Raw genomic sequence first — 8,916 nt, 5'->3', positions numbered from 1 at the left:
CCAACCTCATTTTGTTTTACATATGTCAACTATGACATCAGATCGTATACTCTTGCTCATCACCCTATATACCTCATCCTCAGCTGCTAACTTTGTGGTGTTTCAATTTCTCTTATAGTCAGCTACTTTGAATGTTAATTGTATTTGTTATCATGCAGGATTCCATTCTGTGAGGTGCTTGTTCTTACTGTTCCATCCATTTGTTAGTGTAGCTGTTTTGTGTTTTCCTTGTTGATGAGTACCTTGTTTTCTTTTTACAAACTTTTTTCCTTCCATTCCCTCTAACTGAAGGGCCCTGTCTACTGTCCTCTGCTCTTCCTTCCTTAAGGGAATCTTCCATCCACTCTGAACACGTTTTATTTTCCTATTCTACCGACTCATATAGTGATACCTTTAGTCCTTGCATTATGACTGTACCTTAGTACCAGAATTTACCTATGTATAGTGACATTTCTCACAGTTGTGCAGTTCCTTCATTCCAAATATATTATTACCTGGAATCATCATTGCCCAAATCAGATATTGTTCTCCAATATTCTTCACTCTGCAATTCCTCTTTTTTTGAAAGTGTTATTTAAATGCCCCCCCCTTTTTTAAGTCCCATCTATCTCACCACAGAACAAGTCCATATTGTATCCTGGTTGGATTTTTCTGTTCTTAATGGGATAACTAATTCCATTTTTTGACAAGTTCATTTTAGGTGCTACTGACAGATTTCATTACCTAAACCATGACATTTATCCTGTACTAGCCTTATGAAATAAAATTGCAGTTACTCCCTATTATGTAGCACATGATAATTATATTTTCCTCTTAATGACAGCAGGCCCCTTATTTCCAACTCAAACTTATATCTGTATATCTTCCACAACTCATGTATAACTCCAGTTTTCTTAAAGCTTCCTATATAGGAAATTTCTCTCTGTGTTTATGCTATTGATTATTTAGGGCTCTATTTAGATACAGGCTTCACCTGTTCCATAAAATTGGGCCCTTAATCACTCCAGTATCTAATATTCTTTTCCTTTTCTCACCCCCACCATTCCATAGAACTCAGAGCAAATAAAAATTTCCCCCATTTATTTTAATTTTTAATTTAAAATTTTTGGAGCGATGATACATTCACAAACTTTGAAATTCAGATGTGTGAAAGAGTAGACACTAAAACATCTCACTCTCACCTCTACTCCCCAGTTCTCTTCCCTGGGGACTACCAATGTTAATCATTTTTTACTTTGTTTCCAAAAACATATCTTTAAAAATAATGTTTTTAGATTGTGTGGTACATGATTATATTCCATCCTATACTTATGAGAAAACTTTAAGAATAAAAAATTAATAATATTTTATCCTTAAATTTTCTAGTGGAAAAATGGAGAAACCAGGTCAAGTACTGACATTGATAGTTTTTTGGAGATGTTTCAGTGGGTTTTTTAAAAAAGTCTGTCAAAAAAAAGTTTGAAGAAACAGATTGTTAGTAGGAAGGGGGAAATGGCTTAAAAACAAAGAATCCAGCCTTGTTCATTAATCACTGTAGTGAAACAGACAACTCTCACTCAAAAAGCATCAAGGTGGGCAGCATAGATAATGTCTGCTTTTAATTTTTTTTTTTTTTTTTTACAAATAAACAATTCACCAGAACAAAATATTAATACTATAATTTATATGTGAAAATGCTTATAATTATCCCTAATTATCTTATGTTTTTGATACCATCATAAAATAGAATTGTAATTTTTCCTTACTTTCCAGAATTCCTTAATAGCATACACAGGTACAATCTGTGTTGTATATTGACCTTGACTCTTTTGACCTTGATAAATTTCCTATTGGACCTAGAATTCAGAGAAAGTTATGTCTCCCTAAAGTTGTGGTGAGACTGTGGACTGATTTTCAGAGCATAGTGCTTTTAACTGATCTATGAATCACATATATATATTTTGAACTGGCACAAAGAGCAGAGAGAGCCAAATTAATGGGAGAAGTGTATGTGAATAATTATTGGATTGGGGAATAATCTGGATATTTTGAGGACATGTTCATGACGAGCAGCTTCCCTCATAGCTCGGTTGTTAAAGAATCTGACTACAATGCAGAGGACACCGCTTGATTCCTGGGTCAGGAAGATCCTCTGAAGAACAGATAGGCTACCCACTCCAGTATTCTTGGGCTTCCCTTGTGGCTCAGTTGGTAAAGAATCTGCCTGCAATGCAGGAGACCTGGGTTCGATCCCTTGGTTTGGAAGATTCCCTGGAGAATGGAAAGACAACCCACTCCAGTATTCAGGCCTGGAAAATTCCATGGACTGTTCAGTCCATGGAGTTGCAAAGAGTTGGACATGACTGAGCGACTTTCACTTTCACGACTGGCAGAATACAAACTCATATTCATAGCTATGTTTCCAGACTGATGACTCTATTTATGTGCTAATAAGGAAGTCTATGGGCTCAGGCTGTTAAAGATAATTATTTTCAACACAGGCATTAACTGTTTACATTGAATAGTGTTGGCTGTAACTAAATATTATTGGCTGTAGTGAATTTTGTACATATATACTAAAAGAAGTAGAAAGTTGGGAAAAGTCTCAATCTATTCCTATGAATTGCGATGCTTAAGATCTATAGAATAAATGAAATGAGGCTTGTGGCTATAAAGAGTACATACAGCATAGGCGTGAAAGAATAATGAAGTTTGGCAGGGATAAGACAGAGTTCTAGATTTCACTATTTTAGCCTAACTAAAAAAGGAAAGCAAACTGGATTTCATGATCCAATCAGGCTCAGTATTTTAAAATTTGGTATAATGGGATAATAGCATAACTTATTCATTCTATTTAATATTAAAACTTATGTATTTCATCTTCTGTACAAAGCATCAGTGATTTTCCCTTCCAGGTGAGTTGGTACGTTGCTTAGGGTAAAGCTGAGCTGCTGGAAGAACTAAATGGATACTATGTAGGTGCATGTTTAGTCACTCAGTTGTGTCTGACTCTTTGTGACCCCGTGGACTGTAGCCCACCTGGCTGCTCTGTCCATGGGGTTTCCCAGACAACAATACTGGAGTGGGTTGCCGTTCCCTTCTCCAGGGGATCTTCCCGACCCAGGGAGTGGACCCGTGTCTCTTGTGTCTCCTGCATTAGCAGGTGGATTCTTTACCGTCTGAGCCACCAGGGAAGCCCCCAAATGGGTACCAGAGAGTCTATGTAAATGGAGATATGCTGCCTTGTTTTAATCTCTCCTGCATATGACCCATGTCATCTTAATAAAATTTTTTACTTGTTCTGGGCTTTAGTTTTCTTTTTTAAATAATGTATAATAGTATCTGGCTCATATGGTTTCTGAGAGAATTAAATGAGTTTATATGTATGTACATACTTCAGGGTCACATAGAACAGTGCCTGGCATGTCCTAAAAACTATAAGTACATAGCATAAATAAAGAACCATAACAACTGGTTAATTTCTCTGTCTTGCTCCCATGCAATAAACTGAGGGTACCACTGTGGCACTATAAAATATCACAGATCTCTATACTCAGATCCAAACACCCCCCCTACTCCTACTCCAGGAATCTTTCTGGACCAGGAATCAAACCTATGTCCCCTGTGTCAGCAAGTGGATTCTTATCCACTGTGCCACCTGCGAAGTCCTTAATGAGTTTTAATCCTAGTATAAAACAGTATACCTGTTACTAAATACCTAGTATAAAATAACATTTTGTAGGAGAAAATATAATTGAAATTTCTGAAATTCAGTGTTCATGCAGTAATAGTTGTTCTTTACTAAAAATGAGGACTACATAGACAAATGAATGGATAGAGAATATGTGAGATACATATATATGTGAGAACCATTTTCTAGACGGCTGAGGCAGATATTACTATAATACACTTACAACAAGATTACTATCGATAACACTCTGTCTTTTTCATTAGGGCGACCCCTTGTCCAGTTTACACCTGTTGTTTGGTATAACCATTATTACTATTATTAATGGCTGCAATGCACAGCTTGTGAGGTCTTAGTTCCCTGACCAGGGATTGAACCCAGATCCTCAGCAGTGAGACCACAGAGTCCTAACTACTGGACCGCCAGGAAGGAAGTCCCCCACCAGAATTATTAATGATGCCCCTTTCCCATTCTAAAGTGTCCTGATTTAGATGATAAAGTATAAGGTTAACTCAGCTACACTCCATAAGGAGATCAAACATGTTTTTGAAATTCAGTTATCAGGAAACATTTACCCTGGAAGAATTGGCATATTTTCTACCTGTGACCAATGTAAATCTTGCAAATGACTGTATTTCTTTTCCAGCTGCATCTAATAGGAAGGTAAGAAAGAAGCTTATAGCTCAATTTTATTTACTCTGCAGGACTATCAGGCACAAATGTCTACAGTCAAAATAGTTCCTGGTGCTGACTTTGTTCATTCTCTCTATATCTGCTCTGACCTAAATTTATAGTCATACCTGGACATTTTGCTTCAGGGATTCTTAAAGGCCCCCTAAAGACACTGGGAAAGCAATGGGTGCAAAAAAACAAATACATGAATTAATGATAACTCATTAAAAACTTGGTTATTTCCTGCTTTTATTGGGAAGGAGCTTGGTCTCTGAAGTCAGAAGCATTGTAGAGATCAGATTCACCAGCCTGAAAACACCCACACTTCAGCTGGGGGGTCACACCCTGTGGGAGACCCAAGGAGCACCACCTTTCTATGGCCACAAGCTGTGTATCTGTAACTGATATGATTGTGTGACACTTAGAAAAGGCAGGTTTCTCACTGGGACCAAGTGTACCAACTATCCCCTCCTAAGTCATTAAATATCTTTCCTTACACCCTGACCCACGACTTCAGTTTCTAGAAATCAGTCATGTATATGCACAAAGATTTAAATGCAGAAATGTAACTACAGTGTTACTAATTGTCAAAACCAAGACTATCCTTCATACATGTTTACTAACAGTATCAGTACAGTTCATTTGCTAGTCATGTCCGACTTTTGCGAGCCCATGGACTACAGCACACCAGGCTTCCCTGTCCATCACCCACTCCTGGGGCTTGCTCCAACTCATGTCCATCGAGTTGGTCATGCCATCCAACCATCTCATCCTCTGTTGTCCCCTTCTCCTACAGCCTTCAATCTTTCCCAGCAACAGGGTCTTTTCTAATGAGTCAGTTATTCACATCAGGCGGTCAAAGTATTGGAGTTTCAGCTGCAGCATCAGTCCTTCCAATGAATATTCAGGACTCATTTCCTTTAGGATTGACTGGTTGGATCTCCTGGCAGTCCAAGGGACTCTCAAGAGTCTTCTCCAACACCACAGTTCAAAAGCATCAATTCTCTGCCCCTCAGCTCTCTTTCTGGTCCAACTCATATCCATACATGACTGACTACTGGAAAAACCATAGCTTTGACTAGACCAGACCTTTGTAGGCAAAATAATGTCTCTGATTTTTAATATGCTCTCTTGGATTGCCATAGCTTTTCTTCCAAGGAGCAAACGTTTTTTAATTTTATGGCTTCAGTCACCATCTGCTGTGATTTTGGAGCCCAAGAAAAGAAAGTCTCTTGCTGTTTCCACTGTTTGCCCATCTATTTGCCATGAAGTGATGGGACAGGATGCCATGAACTTCATTTTTTGGATGTTGAGTTTTAAGCCAGCTTTTTCACTCTCCTTTTCCACTTTCATCAAGAGGCTCTTTAGTTTCTCTTTGGTTTCTGCCTTAAGGGTGGTGTGATTTGCGCATCTGAAGTTATTGATATTTCTCCTGGCAATCTTGATTCTAGTTTGTGCTTCATTCAGCCAGGCATTTCCCATGATGTACTCTGCATAGAAGTTAAATAAGCAGTGTGACAATATACAGTCTTGACGTACTCCTTTTCCTATTTGGAACCAGTCTGTTGTTCCATGTCCAGTTCTAACTGTTGCTTCTCGACCTGCGTACAGATTTCTCAGAAAGCAGGTCAGGTGGTCTGCTATTCCCATCTCTTGAAGAATTTTCCAGTTAGCTGTGATCCGCACAGTCAAAGGCTTTAGCACAGTCAATAAAGCAGAAGTAGATGTTTTTCTGGAACTCTCTTGCCTTTTCTATGATCTGACGGATGTTGCAATTTGATCTCTGGTTTGTCTTGCCTTTTCTAAATCCAGCTGGAACATCTGGAAGTTCACGGTTCATGTACAGTTGAAGCCTGACTTGGAGAATTTTCGAGTGTAACTTTGCTAACGTGGGAGATGAGTGCAATTGTGCAGTGGTTTGAACATTCTTTGGCATTGCTTTTCTTTTGGATTTGAATGAAAACTGACCTTTTCCAGTCCTGTGGCCACTACTGAGTTTTCCAAATTTGCTGGGGTTTGAGTGCAGCACTTTCACAGCATCATCTTTTAGGATTTGAAATAGCTCAACTGGAACTCCATCACCTCCACTAGCTTTGTTCGTAGTGATGCTTCCTAAGGTCCACTTGACTTCACACTCCAGGATGTCTGGCTCTAGGTGAGTGATCATACCACCATGGTTATCTGGTTCATGAAGATCTTTTTTGTATAGTTCTTTGTATTCTTGCCACCTCTTTTTAATATCTTCTGCTTCTGTTAGGTCCATACCATTTCTGTCCTTTATTGTGCCCATCTTTGCATGAAATGTTCTCTTGGTATCTCTAATTTTCTTGACGAGATCTCAAGTCTTTCCCATTCTATTGTTTTCCTCTATTTCTTTGCATTGATCACTGAGGAAGGCTTTCTTATCTCTCCTTGCTATTCTTTGGAACTCTGCATTCAAGTGGGTATATCTTTCCTTTTCTCCTTTGCCTTTAGCTTTTCTTTTCTCAGCTATTTGTAAGGCCTCCTCAGACTACCATTTTGCCTTTTTGCATTTCTTTTACTTGGGGATGGTCTTGATCAGTGCCTCCTGTACAATGTCACGAACCTCTGTCCATAGTTCTTCAGGCACTCTGTCTATCAGGTCTAATCCCTTGACTCTATATGTCACTTCTACTCTATAATCCTAAGGGATTTGATTTAGGTCATACCTGAATGGTCTAGTGGTTTTCCCTACTTTCTTCCATATAAGTCTGAATTTGGCAATAAGGAGTTCATGATCTGAGCCACAGTCACCTCCCGGTCTTGTTTTTGCTGACTGTATAGAGCTTCTCCATCTTTGGCTGCAAAGAATATAATCAATCTGATTTTGGTATTGACCAGCTGGTGATGTCCATGTGTAGAGTCTTCTCTTGTGTTGTTGGAAGAGGGTGTTTTCTCTGAGCAGTGTATTTTCTTGGCAAAACTCTGTCAGCCTTTGCCCTGCTTTGTTTTGCCCTTCAAGGCCAAATTAGCCTGTTATTCCAGGTATCTCTTGACTTCCTGCTTTTGCATTCCAGTCCCCTATAATGAAAAGGACATCTTTCTTGGGTGTTAGTTCTAGAAGGTCTTGTAGGTCTTCATAGAACTGTTCAACTTCAGCTTCTTCAGCATTGCTGGTTGGGGCATAGACTTAGATTACTGTGATACTGACTGTATGCCTTGAAACAAACAGATTATTCTGTCATTTTTGAGATTGCATCCACGTACTGCACATTAGACTCTTTTTATTGACTGTGAGGGCTACTCCATTTCTTCTAAGGGATTCTTGCCCACTATGTTAGATATAATGATCATCTGAGTTAAATTCACCCATTCCAGTCTATTTTAGTTCACTGATTCCTAAAATGATGCCTATATTAACAGTATATTGGTTATAAAAATGATGATACATGCGAAAACTCAATATTATACAACTGTTAAAATTGTATACAAAAATATTTGCCAACATGGAGAAATGTTTAAGTTAGTCTAAAGAGCAAAAATTGAAGGTAAACAAACAATTCTAGTTTTCGTATAAACCAAGTGTGCATATATTAATAATATATTAAATACTCATTAACAGACACACGTGCACATACCAGGAAAAATAGTTTGAAACCATAAACATCAAAATGTTAATAGAATTGATAGTTAGGTGATAATAGACTTAGAGGTCACTTTAATTTTCTTCTTTCTACTTAGAGCGTATGACTTCCTGTTACAAAAATAAAACTATTTTTATATAACCATATATATAAATATACATTTTTACATTTTTATATACATATATGAATTTATATGATAAAATACATTTAACTATTTCATATCCATATAATAAACAAAATTAAGTAGTGCAGTTTTATAATATATACTGTCTGACTGAGACTCTGTGACAACCAGCCTGTCTCCGGGTTGACAGCAGACTCAGGACTGTCAGAAGAAGGGAGCTGTGGGGCAGGGTCTGACTCCCTCATCCTCCTCTGTTTGCACAATTTCAAGGGGAACTTTTAGTGGGAAAGCTGGTCTTGGCTGGAGTGTGGGGAGGGTGGAGGACACAGTCAGGAGACCTGGCTCCAGTCCATTACTGTCACAACCCCAGGAACGTGGCCAACTCATGTACCTTCTCAGGCCACTTTATTCATTTTTGAGAAGAGGATGAAGAACTAGAAGGGCCCTAGAGACTGTGCTCACCCTACTACCTAGCCATCCTCTAAGTTCCAAAAAAAGGGGGGGGGTGGATTTTCTGCCCTAGATCAGCGTAGAGGGGAAATTAGCAAATCCCCAAGGATCAGGAAAATGGAAGATCTGGTGGTGATGAGCTGAGCATTTGCAAAGAGCCAGTGGGGAGTGCTGGACATCAGGGAGGGCAATGTCTCCCAGGCTAGGGCTGGTGGTCACCCCTACCTGGACATTGCTGCCTGCAGACACCCTGGACCTCGCCCTCTCCCAGGCTATGGGGCTCACCCTTCATCTCACTGTTCCTCCATCAACTACATCACATTTTTCACTGAAATAGGCAGGGCTCTGGATGTGGGACACCAGCCAGGTGGTACTCATGCTCAACAGCGGAATGGTGA

This window comes from Bos indicus, chromosome X, assembly GCF_029378745.1.
Source record: "Bos indicus isolate NIAB-ARS_2022 breed Sahiwal x Tharparkar chromosome X, NIAB-ARS_B.indTharparkar_mat_pri_1.0, whole genome shotgun sequence".
NCBI classification, from domain to species: Eukaryota; Metazoa; Chordata; class Mammalia; order Artiodactyla; family Bovidae; genus Bos; species Bos indicus.
This window is presented reverse-complemented; position numbering follows the sequence as displayed.